This window comes from Myotis yumanensis, unplaced genomic scaffold, assembly GCF_028538775.1.
Source record: "Myotis yumanensis isolate MYYU_CA2020_CCGP unplaced genomic scaffold, mMyoYum1.0.hap1 SCAF_5, whole genome shotgun sequence".
Lineage (NCBI taxonomy): Eukaryota > Metazoa > Chordata > Mammalia > Chiroptera > Vespertilionidae > Myotis > Myotis yumanensis.
In genome coordinates, this window is record NW_027223756.1 from 13,844,240 (window position 1) to 13,856,825 (window position 12,586).

Genomic DNA, 12,586 nt, shown 5'->3' on the forward strand with positions numbered 1-12,586 from the left:
TAAGCCATAACTGCAGTTCACCAGTAGAAGACTTAAGGGTATTCACAACTTGCATAAACCCAAACCTCCCATATATAACTTGCTGGCAGGTCACATATTCCAGGACTTTAGCTGTGAGTTTTAGCTTTCAGTTGGACTGTCTTGCCATCATGGCTTACTTTGAACTGACATCTATCTTACAGGATATTTCTTGACATGAACACAGATTGACAGGATGGCATGTAATGTGGCATTGTTTTAATTTGGTTAGCCACTGATTTTTAATGTGTGGGTTATATTTTACTCCCAAAGCAAAATTCTGCAGCATCTCTGGAATACTACCTGAAAATTTGGGGGTACCATGTCGAAGAAACGCAAATGGGATGATGACTATGTTCGTTACTGGTTCACCTGTACAACGGAGGTTGATGGAACTCAACGCCCACAGTGTGTCTTGTGTAACTCCGTATTTGCAAATGCTGACCTCAGACCATCAAAACTGTCTGACCATTTCAACAGACAGCATGGTGGTGTCGGTGGGCATGACCTCAATAGCCTGAAGCCTATGCCCACACCATCTGGCCAGAACCAAACCGTGAAAGCATTTGGAGTTGCATCTCAAGAGGATACCTTATTACAAGCATCCTATCAATTTGCGTATTTATGTGCCAAGGAGAAGAATCCTCATACAATAGCTGAAAAATTAGTGAAACCTTGTGCATTGGAAATAGCACATATAGTTTTGGGACCAGATGCACAAAAGAAGCTTCAGCAGGTCCCCTTATCAGATGATGTGATCCATTCCAGAATTGATGAAATGAGCAAGGATATCTTACAGCAAGTTCTAGAAGATATCAAAGCCAGTCCTCTTCCAGTGGGTATTCAGCTTGCTGAGACCACGGACATGGATGACTGCAGTCAGCTAATGGCATTTGTGCGATACATAAAAGAAAGAGAGATCATAGAAGAATTCCTGTTCTGTGAACCATTGCAGTTAACAACGAAAGGAAAAGATGTATTCGATCTCTTCAGAGACTTCTTTTTGAAGCATAAGATAGCACTCGATGCATGTGGCTCTGTTTGTACTGATGGTGCCTCATCTATGTTAGGAGAAAACTCAGAATTTGTTGCTTGCGTGAAAAAAGAAGTACCTCATATTGTGATCACACATTGTCTGTTGAACCCTCATGAACTTGTCACAAAGACATTGCCTACAAAGCTGAGGGATGCTCTGTTTACTGTTGTGAGGGTAATAAATTTCATCAAAGGCCGAGCTCCTAATCATCGCCTGTTTCAGGCTTTTTTTGAAGAGATTGGAATTGAGTATAATGTCCTCCTCTTCCATACGGAAATGAGGTGGCTTTCCCGAGGCCAAATACTTACTCATATTTTTGAAATGTATGAAGAAATAAATCAGTTTCTTCACCACCAAAGCAGTAATTTAGTTAATGGCTTTGAAAATAAAGAGTTTAAAATTCACCTAGCCTACCTTGCAGATTTATTCAAACACCTAAATGAACTTAGCGCATCAATGCAAAGGACTGGGATGAATACAGTATCAGCTAGAGAGAAGTTATCTGCTTTTGTTAGGAAGTTTCCATTCTGGCTAAAGCGAATTGAGAAAAGAAATTTCACTAACTTTCCTTTTCTTGAAGAAATAATTGTTTCAGATGATGAAGCAGGAAGCATTGTGGCTGAAATAACACTGCATCTGCAACTGCTGAGCAGCTCCTTCCATGGGTATTTTTCTGTGGGAGATCTTGATGAAGCGAGTAAATGGATACTGGATCCATTTCTTTTTAATCTGGATTTTGTTGATGATGGTTATTTAATGAAAAATGATCTTGCTGAATTACGAGCTAGTGGCCAAATTTTAATGGAATTTGAGACAATGAAGCTTGAGGATTTCTGGTGTGTTCAATTCACAGTGTTTCCAAACCTGGCAAAGACAGCTCTAGAAATCCTTATACCATTTGCCTCAACATACCTTTGTGAATTGGGATTTTCATCACTTTTACATTTTAAAACAAAGTCCAGAAGCTGCTTTAATATGAGTGATGACATTCGTGTGGCTATTTCAAAAAAAGTTCCTCGTTTCTCAGACATCATTGAACAAAAGCTGCAGCTACAGCAGAAGTCACTGTAAACTGCTATGCTTTTTTAATGTATAAGTTTTAATATATTCTTAATTCCACTGTAAAATTAAGCTACTAATTCTGTCTCTTTCCTTTTATGGTATACCGAATCCTATGTTTAAAAAATTTAGCATCTTTAACTTTTAGTTTTCACATGAGTCATGTGAAAATATGTTTTAATAATAAGAATGCAAGCAGAAGAAAAGATTTAAGTACCACTATCTCGTTGATACATAGGATTCTTCTAAGTATCTGTCTAACCGGTTGATGTGATACATTAGAAAAGACACCAAGCACTAGAACGTCCAGCTAAATGGTGCAGTATTCTAAGGAGTGGAGCCAAGAAAAAAAGAGAAGACCCCTCCAGAACACCCATTTTCATGTTAAGAGTAAAAGTCAAAGGACAAAATGACAGACTGAGTCTTCCTATGTCTGTGAGGGTTGTTATAGGCAGGTTAATAAAATCAGAAGATAATTATGAAATGTTCTAGTGCAGTGGTCGGCAAACTCATTAGTCAACAGAGCCAAATATCAACAGTACAACGATTGAAATTTCTTTTGAGAGCCAAATTTTTTAAACTTAAACTATATAGGTAGGTACATGTTATTAACTTGATTAGGGTATTCCTAAGTTGGCCTTTGCTAAAAACGTCCTCAGTCTGATTGAGGTACGTTCGCTGAGGTCGACCCCTTCTAACTCTCCCATCCACACTTGTCTTGTATACTTGTTTCGTCTATCTCCTTTGCGAAAACCAACTTCTGCGCATGGGCCACGAAGTTTCAATCGCACTGTACGTCCATGCCCGCACGTGGTATTTTGTGGAAGAGCCACACTCAAGGGGCCAAAGAGCCGCATGTGGCTTAAGAGCCGTGGTTTGCCGACCACTGTTCTAGTGGGAGAAGGGATGATTCTAGTTTGTATAGGATTTATTTTTAAATGTATTCTTCAGAATTAGTCCCACAGTGTCCAGTCCTTTAGCTACCATGCTCTAAATATGACATTAATAAACATCCTAATATCCTGTTAGTCACTCTGTCTTCTTTTAAATTACATCAGGACTCCAAGTCATGGAGGCTGCTAAAAAGGCGATCCCAGAGCCTTACGCTAGAGATTCTGATTTAGCTGGTATGGGATATAAGCAAGGATCCTCATTCTTAACCAGCCTTCCAGATGTTCTGATGGAGTTGTTGATCATCTGGCCTCATCTTAGTTCTTTTACACTTATTTTCCCTTTATCCCAGTTTTCTCTTTTATTTTATATCTTTGTATATTTTTTAACATAGTTTAAAACTTTTAAATGGACCAGAATATGAATAATAAATAAATTGACATGAAGTCATTATAGTAATTAAGGGTCATCAAAAAGTTAGCCCTGGGAGTTTAAGTTGATGTACTCTTTCTAAATGATAATTTGGTAAAATATATTTTAATTTAAATAAATTTACTTTTTTTTTTCAAAACTATAATGTTTCATCAAAGTACTGGATGCTCAAGGCTGGGGGGAAAAAACGAGTCCTATAATGAAAAGCTGTAGTCGGCCCTGGTCGGTGTTGCTAAGTGGTTAGAGCATCATCCTGCACACCGAAGGGTCACGGGTTGGATTCCTTGTCAAAGGCATGTACCTGGGTTTCAGGTTCGATCCCGATTGTGGGAGGCAAACAGTCAATGTCTCTCTTTCTCTCCTCTGCCTTCCACTCTAAAAGTGTCGATGGAAAAATATCTTTGAGTGAGAATTAACAAAAAAAAAAAGAAAGAAAAAAAGAAAAGCCCCAGTCTCCTCCCACCCAATTACTTTAAGCATTTCTGCTGTAACTTTCTGTGGTTCTACCCATATAGCTAAGAAATATGTTTATACCAAACACATATGCCAGTTTTGATTTATCAGTTTTAGAATTTATATGTTAACTCCTCTAGATAATAGGTAAGGATTGAATTTCTAAAGCATCCATCTCCTCTCCTGCTACTCTTAATTTTTTTTATTATTATGACACTAATTTTAGTTCCTCTATTGATTATTCATAGCTCTTTGAGGATTTTTCCCTCTAGGAATTTATCGCATGGGGATAAAGAATCAGGGATTTCCACAAAGTTTTATTTATGAGGTGGGTGATCACAGCATTTAATAATAGTGAAAACTTGGGAGGTGGGGGAACACTAGAGGGGAATGGAATGTGACTACCACTTGAAAACTGTAAATTTAAGTTTATATTGTCTACACAAAACTAAACATCACCATCAAAATACTTGTGTCAATAAATACATGCCTTCTTTCATTTTAAAATGTAGTTACAAAGTATGTCTTCATTGTTCCTAGTGTAATCTAATGTCAAAGACAGTTGGGAAAATTTCCAAAGGTAATAAAGGAAAAAATCTGGATGAGTATGTATAATGCGTGATATGTTGGCATGATGAGGCTGGCTCTGGAAGTGTGAAAACTGAACATTTAAAACAATTAGTTTCTACTGCAACTGGAACTAATGCTCATGCCAGGGTGAAGAACCACTACAGAGATGATACAGCAATAGGAAGCTGAAGAGGAAGAAACAAGACCCCAGCCCTCCCTCTAGATTTACACTATCTCTCTTGCATCTCTTATTTGCACAGCCTTACAGAAATCTAGGTAATGAAGAAATGTACTCAATGGGATTATAATCCCAGCATCTCAAAGCAGATTATAAGAAAGTATAGAAGGATGGGTTTGAAGATGAAAGATAATAATTTAACCAGCACATTCTACCCCTTTGGCTATTTTAGCATCCATTCAGCCCTTTCTATCCATATTTGAATTTCTATACAATAAACATAACTTTGTGGGGGTTTTAAGGTGTAACTATTCTTTGTACAAATGAGGATGCGCTCACCTTCTCTCCAGAATGAGGAGACACAAAGTCTCAACTCACTCAAATTTAGTAGCAGTCCCATTAATCTGTTGCCAAAAAACCAGCCCCAACAACCAAGTTTGGTTTTTTTGGGGTGTGGGGGCAGGTGTAGAGGAGGTCTCTAGGTATAAATCACCTCTCTGTTATAAAAAACAATGATAACACACTGGTACAAACCACCCTGAAATTCTTCAGAAACTTGGTTACAACACTATTCATCAGTATGTGTCATGCCTTAACCAGGCAAATTTCAGGCCCCCTGGCACTAACCCTCACAGCACATGCCCAGAACGGTCAGTGACAGTCTCAACTTCCAATTCAGTTGAACCACTGTTGCATCCCCTGGTGAAAGCATTTCTCTCTTGGGAACCAAGATTTCCAAACCATGAGTTCAGAGCTATATCAATGGAAAGCAAAAATTCTTTGAGTTATTAGATACAATAGTCAAAGTCACTCCCACATCTAACCCTTCTGGACCAATGCATTCTGCCTTGGAAATGAAACAAAATCATACTCATTGGTTACCAACTCAAAGCACATATTGCATCCTAGAAGATTGAACCATACATATCCTGTTAGGTTATTTTTTCCCAACAGCAAGTGTCTGACTCTTAAGTAGATCATTCTGTCATTCAAACAGACCAGGTTTATCTGGGTGATGAAGTACATGACAAGACCAATAAATTGCACAGGAAGCAATTTGTTTCCACACTCTGTTATGGAATAAATGTGTCCACCCTAAAATTCATACGCTAAAACCGTAACCCCCACTGTGATGGTGTTTTGAGGTGGGGCCTTTGGAAGGTAATGAGGATGGGACCCTGGCTGAATGAGATTAGTGCCTTCTTTAGAGACAACAGAGAGCTTGCTGTCTCTCTGGAGTACAAAGGAGATCATATGAACACAGAGAGAGATGGAGACCACTTACAAGTTAAGAGAAGAGGCTTCAGAGTGAAAGCTACCTTGCCACACCTTCATCTTGGATTTCCCAGCTTCCAGAACTGTGAGAAATAATGTTTACTCAGTCTATGTATTTTGTTATGGCACTCTAAGCAGAATAGCATACACTCCTTTGCTAGTCCTTGATGAGGTGCAATTGGTACATGATACTTGACAGTTAATAAAGTTGGCAGAAGTAGTAAAAGCAATCCTTATCCAGATTATGTGTCTTTTCCATTGAGAGTGAATTACTGCCCCTTCCATGATAGAAGGAGTAGAATACAATTAGCCTGCTACCAAGTGCCCATATCAGGGCTCAGTGTTGGTCTCTGCTCTCTGCTGTGAGCAGGTCAGGCACTCAGTAGGTCAGTCTTGATGAGGAGAAGTCCATGTTGATGATCCTGTGAGTAAGCCTCCATCCTTGCCAACATGACCACTCTTTACAGGGGCCTGTTGAGCAATTGTTAGGATGGCTGGAGAAAGACTAATAGCTATAAAGTACATCATCGTGTCCTCACAATTATTGAGAGACTCCTCTGTTAATTTAGGTTCAGCAAAGCCATCAGAAAGTCCCCAAGTGAAAGTCAGCTGTCACAGGAGACCCATATGTGCCTTAGTATTCCTGCCACTCTTGGTTACTTGCTGGGAGCAGTCCAGATACAGTGATGAATTTCAGAATGCAGTAGCTGGGACTCAAGGGTAATTACATTCCCTATGGTTGTATGCACAGTACATTCTCATGATGGCACAGTGTCCTTTGATGAGCATTCACCTGGAGCGCAATAATATTCCATTCTCTGCCTATTCTGCAAGATCCATCCACATACTTGGCCCCCAGACCTTGTCCCTTCTCTTCTAAATCCATTTCAAGTCCCTGACCATTCATCAAGTTATCAGTAACTGCCTTTGAATATTGGAGTTTAGACTGGTACTCCTGGGTAGCATTCAGTTCAGTAGACAAACAAATGCACTGCTCAAAATTCTGCTCCCACTTAAGATTTCCCTTCATTTAGATCTTTCAGAGACACCTAATTGGGGTTGTAAAGTTGTAGCCGTTTTGGCAAAAACCAGCTGGTGCTAGCATATTGGGCGGACTAAACTGAAAACCAGGCCTAAGTTGCTTTGTTCTAGTCAGCTGTTCATAAGGAACACTCCATGCAGCCCAAGTTATAGATTGAGAAAAAGGAAGCCTTGCAACAGGATTAGGTGTTAAAGCAGTTGGGCCAGTTACTCAGGCAACCTGTTTGTGCCTTCCTGACCTGCTTGATCTCTATCCCTTGAATCCCATTTCCACTTGATGACAGATTGTTGCTGTGCACACTCCAATTCGTGGCTTGCTGGGCCACACAGCACCCAGACCCACTCAGCCTTTTCTCAAAAGGACAATAGTTATCTTCAGAAGAGGGAATGATTTGCTCCAAAACCCTAGAGGCCCATGCTTTGACTCTCCTTTGTCAGAGGCTCCATACAGAATCCCTATTTGCCACGTTCAGGTGACATTGGACCTTCAGGGACTTCAGTCTCAAGCCGCAAAGTAGCTGGCACCACAGCATGGGCTCCCTGCAAGGCCTTCTTCCCTCCACTCAGGACTGGCAGTGTTACGGAAAGTGGGTCAGAGTGACACATGCAAGTGTGGTAAATGTTGCCTCCAAAAAGGCCCACCAAGCATTATGCCTCTGTTGTAGTACGTGATGCAAGGTACAGCAACCTGTTCTTCACCTTGAACTATTGCAGCATGCTCCAGACCACTAGCCCATCAGAAACACCACCCAGGTGGGTGAGCCCCTGAGTTTGTATGGAGTCTGTCTCCCACTCTCTTACTAAGGCGTCTAAAATACTTGCTCCTGCCTTCTTATCAGAACTAATCTGCATGTCGTCAGTGAAATGGACCGGTATGAAGTACTATGAAAGGTTGTGATGATCAAGATCTCAGCAGAGTACATTCTGGCAGACCCTGTACTTGTTCCCTTGAAATATACTGGATCTGACCCTACTTACGGGTCTAGTGGCAGCAAGGAGTTGGGGTAGGTCTTAAGAAGTAGAGGCATCTCCTTGAAAGGCACCTGTCTCAGGTGAGGTTATTAGAGGGACTTCAAGCAAAGGAAGCCTAATCTCAGACATGGGAGGTGAAGGCGAGGAAGGCTCAGTGATTTGGGGCAGCGGTTGCCAGCTGGTGGTCCGTGGACCACTGGTGTCCGTGAGGTCTGAAAGGTTGGCGACTGCTGATTTAAGGGTTAAGATTTTCAGCTTCATCAGAGGCCATGCAGATGTCTTCATTCCAAGTCTTGGGGACACTTTCCCAACCCTCATTCTAACTTCCACTGAAAGTTGTAAGCAGTGAATTCAATTTACATTTAATCTGCAACTCTCACAAATATATCTGAATTTGTGGGGTTTTTAAAAATATTTTTATTGATTTCAGAAGGAAGAGAGTTAGAAACATCAATAATGAGAGAGAATCATTGATTGGCTACCTCCTGCACACCCCACACTGGGGACTGAGCCTGCAACCCTGGCATATGCCCTGACCGGGAATTGAACTGTGACCTCCTGGTTCATAAGTCGATGCTCAACCACTGAGCCACACTGGCTGGGCTGTCTCTGAATTTGCAGCTACAAGAGATTTGAGATACCATATTTTTCTGTGTATAAGACACCTCCATGTATAAGACACCTCCACTTTTCCAACCCAAAATTAAGAAATCAATATCTTAAACATTTTGCTGGTTTTCCTCTTAAGGCCTTCTTCTTTTTTGGCATCTTGCGTTGTTCTTCCTGTTTTCTCCACAGTCTGATCAAACACTCAGTGGGAGGAGGTCCAAATTGTCTCTCTGCAGCTCTATTTCCATGCTCTTTTGCATAGCTGATTACATTCAGTTTGAATTTTGCAGAGTAAGACAATCGCTTACTGGTATTTATCTTTTTATTTTTTGACATCTTTCTGGGCTCAGAATGTTCAGGTCCCTGTTGTATCTGCACACTCTCCACCTCCACCTCCAATTACGGCATCAGCTGATGTTAGTAACAATAAGGCTCGTGATTGGAGGAGGCCTGTTTGACAAGGTATGGGCAGCTACGCACCCACATGGCTCCCTCCTCGGCTGACTTCATGTATAAGACACCCCTCGGTTTTCAGCCTAACGATTTTAGAAAAAATAGTGTCTTATACAGGGAAAAATACAGTACTTTTAGCACACCCCCTCCCCTCCCATAGAATCTCTATAGTCAGTTCTCTGACTGGGACTTGAGCTGAGATATTAGAGGGCTGAGTGTGTCCTTTCCTTTCTGTATGCACACCAGGGCAGTCAGAAGGAGCCACCTGCCCCAGTCCTTATAGTCATCATTGTTCCCAGCAGCCACTTGGTCCCCCAGGGCACCTACCTCAGGAGGCTCTTCATCACAGTAATTAATCAGTGCCACTCCATGCCACTGGAAACCACATTTCATTTCCATGACAAGGAGCTCAACATTGCATTCAAGTCTAAAGACAAACCCCTACACATCTTTGAGGATCTGTTTCCTGAGGCTCCTGGTACAAATTTCTGATCAGTCAAGGTTCAGTCAGGAGACACAAACTTCTCCAGTCACAACTGCTAAAGATAAAAATCTTCTTTCTAGCCGCTAGCTAAATTTCATTTATTCAGTTTAATCATGCCTCATTTTCTCAGTCTGGGATTTCTGCTTTTCTTCCAAGCCAAAAGGCAGGGTTAGACCCTTTATTTCTAATATTTCCTCCCAAAATGATGCTGGGAAAGCCCTGGTTTCTCTACTCAGCCATAGGCTGCTTTTTCAAAGCTTGATTCTATAAAGCAGGAGCCTCGAGCCCTTCTTAGTGGGACTTTTTCTCAAATCAAACGTCTGTTCATTTCGGATCCTCACACTGAGTTGTGAAACCTCATCAAGAACTTATTGCATCAGATTCCAAAACGAGGTCTCCCCAACTGAGGCCCTTCAAGTTACATCTGGAAATGAGCTGGATCTTTTCTGGGTCATTTCCCGTTGAATGTGAATCATGTCTATTTTGGTCTGACTTCGTTTGTACTGGGGCTCTAGCTGCCTCAGGGCTTTAACTCTCATGAAACCTTAGGCCAGAAAAGCCTCTCAGAACTCCCTGGTTCTTCTTTTTCTTCCCAGAAAAACTGCTCTGCGCAGCTAAATAGGGTCCTGTGGAAGGAACCTATGACTGGGCCAGATCTGCACTCACAGCCCAACTCTGCCCCCCACTCCCTGTGTAACCCTGGGAAGATGGCCCGCTTCTGTGCCTTGGTTCCTTCAACTGTACAATGGGAGAAATATTTGTCCCAACCTTGGAAGATTGGAACAGCCTACTCTTTGAAACGTGTGTTTTTTAAATACAAGTATATAATAGTTGAGGGTTTATGATTGTTAACTCTCTAACCTCTCTGCCATGTCCCCAGGTCCAGCTTTTCCATAGCAGCAAAGGAAGAATTTCCAAAAAAATGGAACACAGCATGTACTTTGTTTTATTTTTAAAAATATATATTTTATTGATTTTTTACAGAGAGGAAGGGAGAGGGATAGAGAGTTAGAAACATCAATGAGAGAGAAACATCGATCAGCTGCCTCCTGCACACCCCCTACTGGGGATGTGCCCGCAACCAAGATACATGCCCTTGACTGGAATCGAACCTGGGACCCTTCAGTCCGCAGGCCGACACTCTATCCACTGAGCCAAATCGGTTAGGGCTACTTTGTTTTAATCCTCACCTGAAGATATTGGGGGGTTTTTTAAATTGATTTTTAGAAAAAGAGAGAAAAAGAAACACTTTTTTAAATGTTTATTGAGGAAAGGGGTGTCCATAATTCATAGACTTTCATGGTTTTAAAAAATAAACTGTTCCAAAAGTCATACAGTGAAAAATGTCTCCCTCTTGACACTGTTTTCCAGTTCCCCAGTCCAGAGACAACATCTTGTACCACAGTTTTTTGTACATCCTTCTGGAGTTCAATTATACTCCTACACCCATGTGTTTGTGTGTTTACCTCACCTCTTCTTTTTTAAAAAAATATGTATATTTTATTGATTTTTTACAGAGAGGAAGGGAGAAGGATAGAGAGTTAGAAACATCTATGAGAGAGAAACATCGATCAGCTGCCTCCTGCACGCCCCCTACTGGAGATGTGCCCACAGCCAAGGTACATGCCCTTGACTAGAATCGAACCTGGGACCTTTGAGTCCTCAGGCAAACGCTCTATCCACTGAGCCAAACCGGTTAGGGCTCCTCACCTCTTCTTTATGGAACTTGCATGGTAGAAAACGAAACACACTGTTTTCTCACTGTCTCAGAGATAATTCCTTAATAGTACATAGAGGTCTGCCTCTATTACTTAATTAGTCCCCTATTGCTAGGCATTTTGATTGTTTACAGTCTTTTATCAGTTCAAACAAGGTTGCCAAGAACATCCTCATACTCCCAGGATAAGTTACAGGAAAGAAAACAGCTATGTCAAAAAAATAAATCGTGTATGTTTTCATTTTTATAAAACTGCAAAGCTTTCCTCGCAGTTTAGCTGTCATCTTGCTCCATTCTAAGTGACAACATTCACTCCACCATCGGCCTTTCTGTGGAATGGCAGCGAGTCCTCTCCATCTACAGCTGTCCCTAGTACTGCGACATTAGCGAGACTGCGCTTGGGAAAATCTCATGCTGGAGAGCCTCGCAGCTCCAACGCCCCTTGCTGCAAGTAAATATTGACAGCTTGGATCTTGGCCGTTAGCTGTTTGGAATGATTCAACAGCCATTTTAAACATGCTTTTGCACCAAAATCAGAGTAAAGAAAGGGTTGAAAAAAGGCAAACAGGAAGGTCTACATTCATTGTAAAAAGTATTACATAGGTCCTTTTCCCTCCATTAACCTCTTCCAGCCGCTCCCATCCACCCCCTACCCCCGCCCCCAGGCCCTCACCACCCCATTGTCTGTGTCCACGTGTTATGCTTCCCACCCACTCTCCCCTGCCTTCCCTCTGAGGTTCAACAGTCAGAAAGTCTACATTTTAATAGTGGAAGCAAGACAAAATGACCTTGGACTTTATCTTGAAGGTCTCTGGACCTCTGTCCTTGTGTGTGAAATGAAGACCACAGACCAAATTATTTCCCAGGACCCTTCCTGCTTTGAGATTCTGAAGATTCAGATGGAGTGAAGGTCAGGGGGACTTGTCCTCCCAACCTCACTGTATTCAAAAAGCACAAGATGTTGCAAATCAGTACATTATTAATATCTAAGTCGGTGGTACAGTTGGGCAGGGATTTAGATAGTGATGAGTTGGTAAACAGGCTGGGGACTGAGTTGGGGGGAAGATAGTCTGGATTTGTAGCATTTGCTGATTTGTAACAAAACTGGAAAACCATACCCCCACCCCCCCCACCCCATTCTTCCGTTTACTCGGCCAGGAAACGTTTATTAAATGCTTGCTGGGTGACAAGTGTGGCACCATTGCCTTTTCCTATACTTTTCATTAACCATTTATTTTCTTACCAGCAAGAGCAGGCCAGGGATTTGAACATGTTACAGTGGAGCCCTCAGGGTAGCACATGGAGATTCCTGCTCTACCCTAGGAGAGGGGCTATCCTGAGCCCTTTAGATTCTGAATGGGCTCTGGGCATCCTAAGCAGGGTTTCCTCACCTTTTCC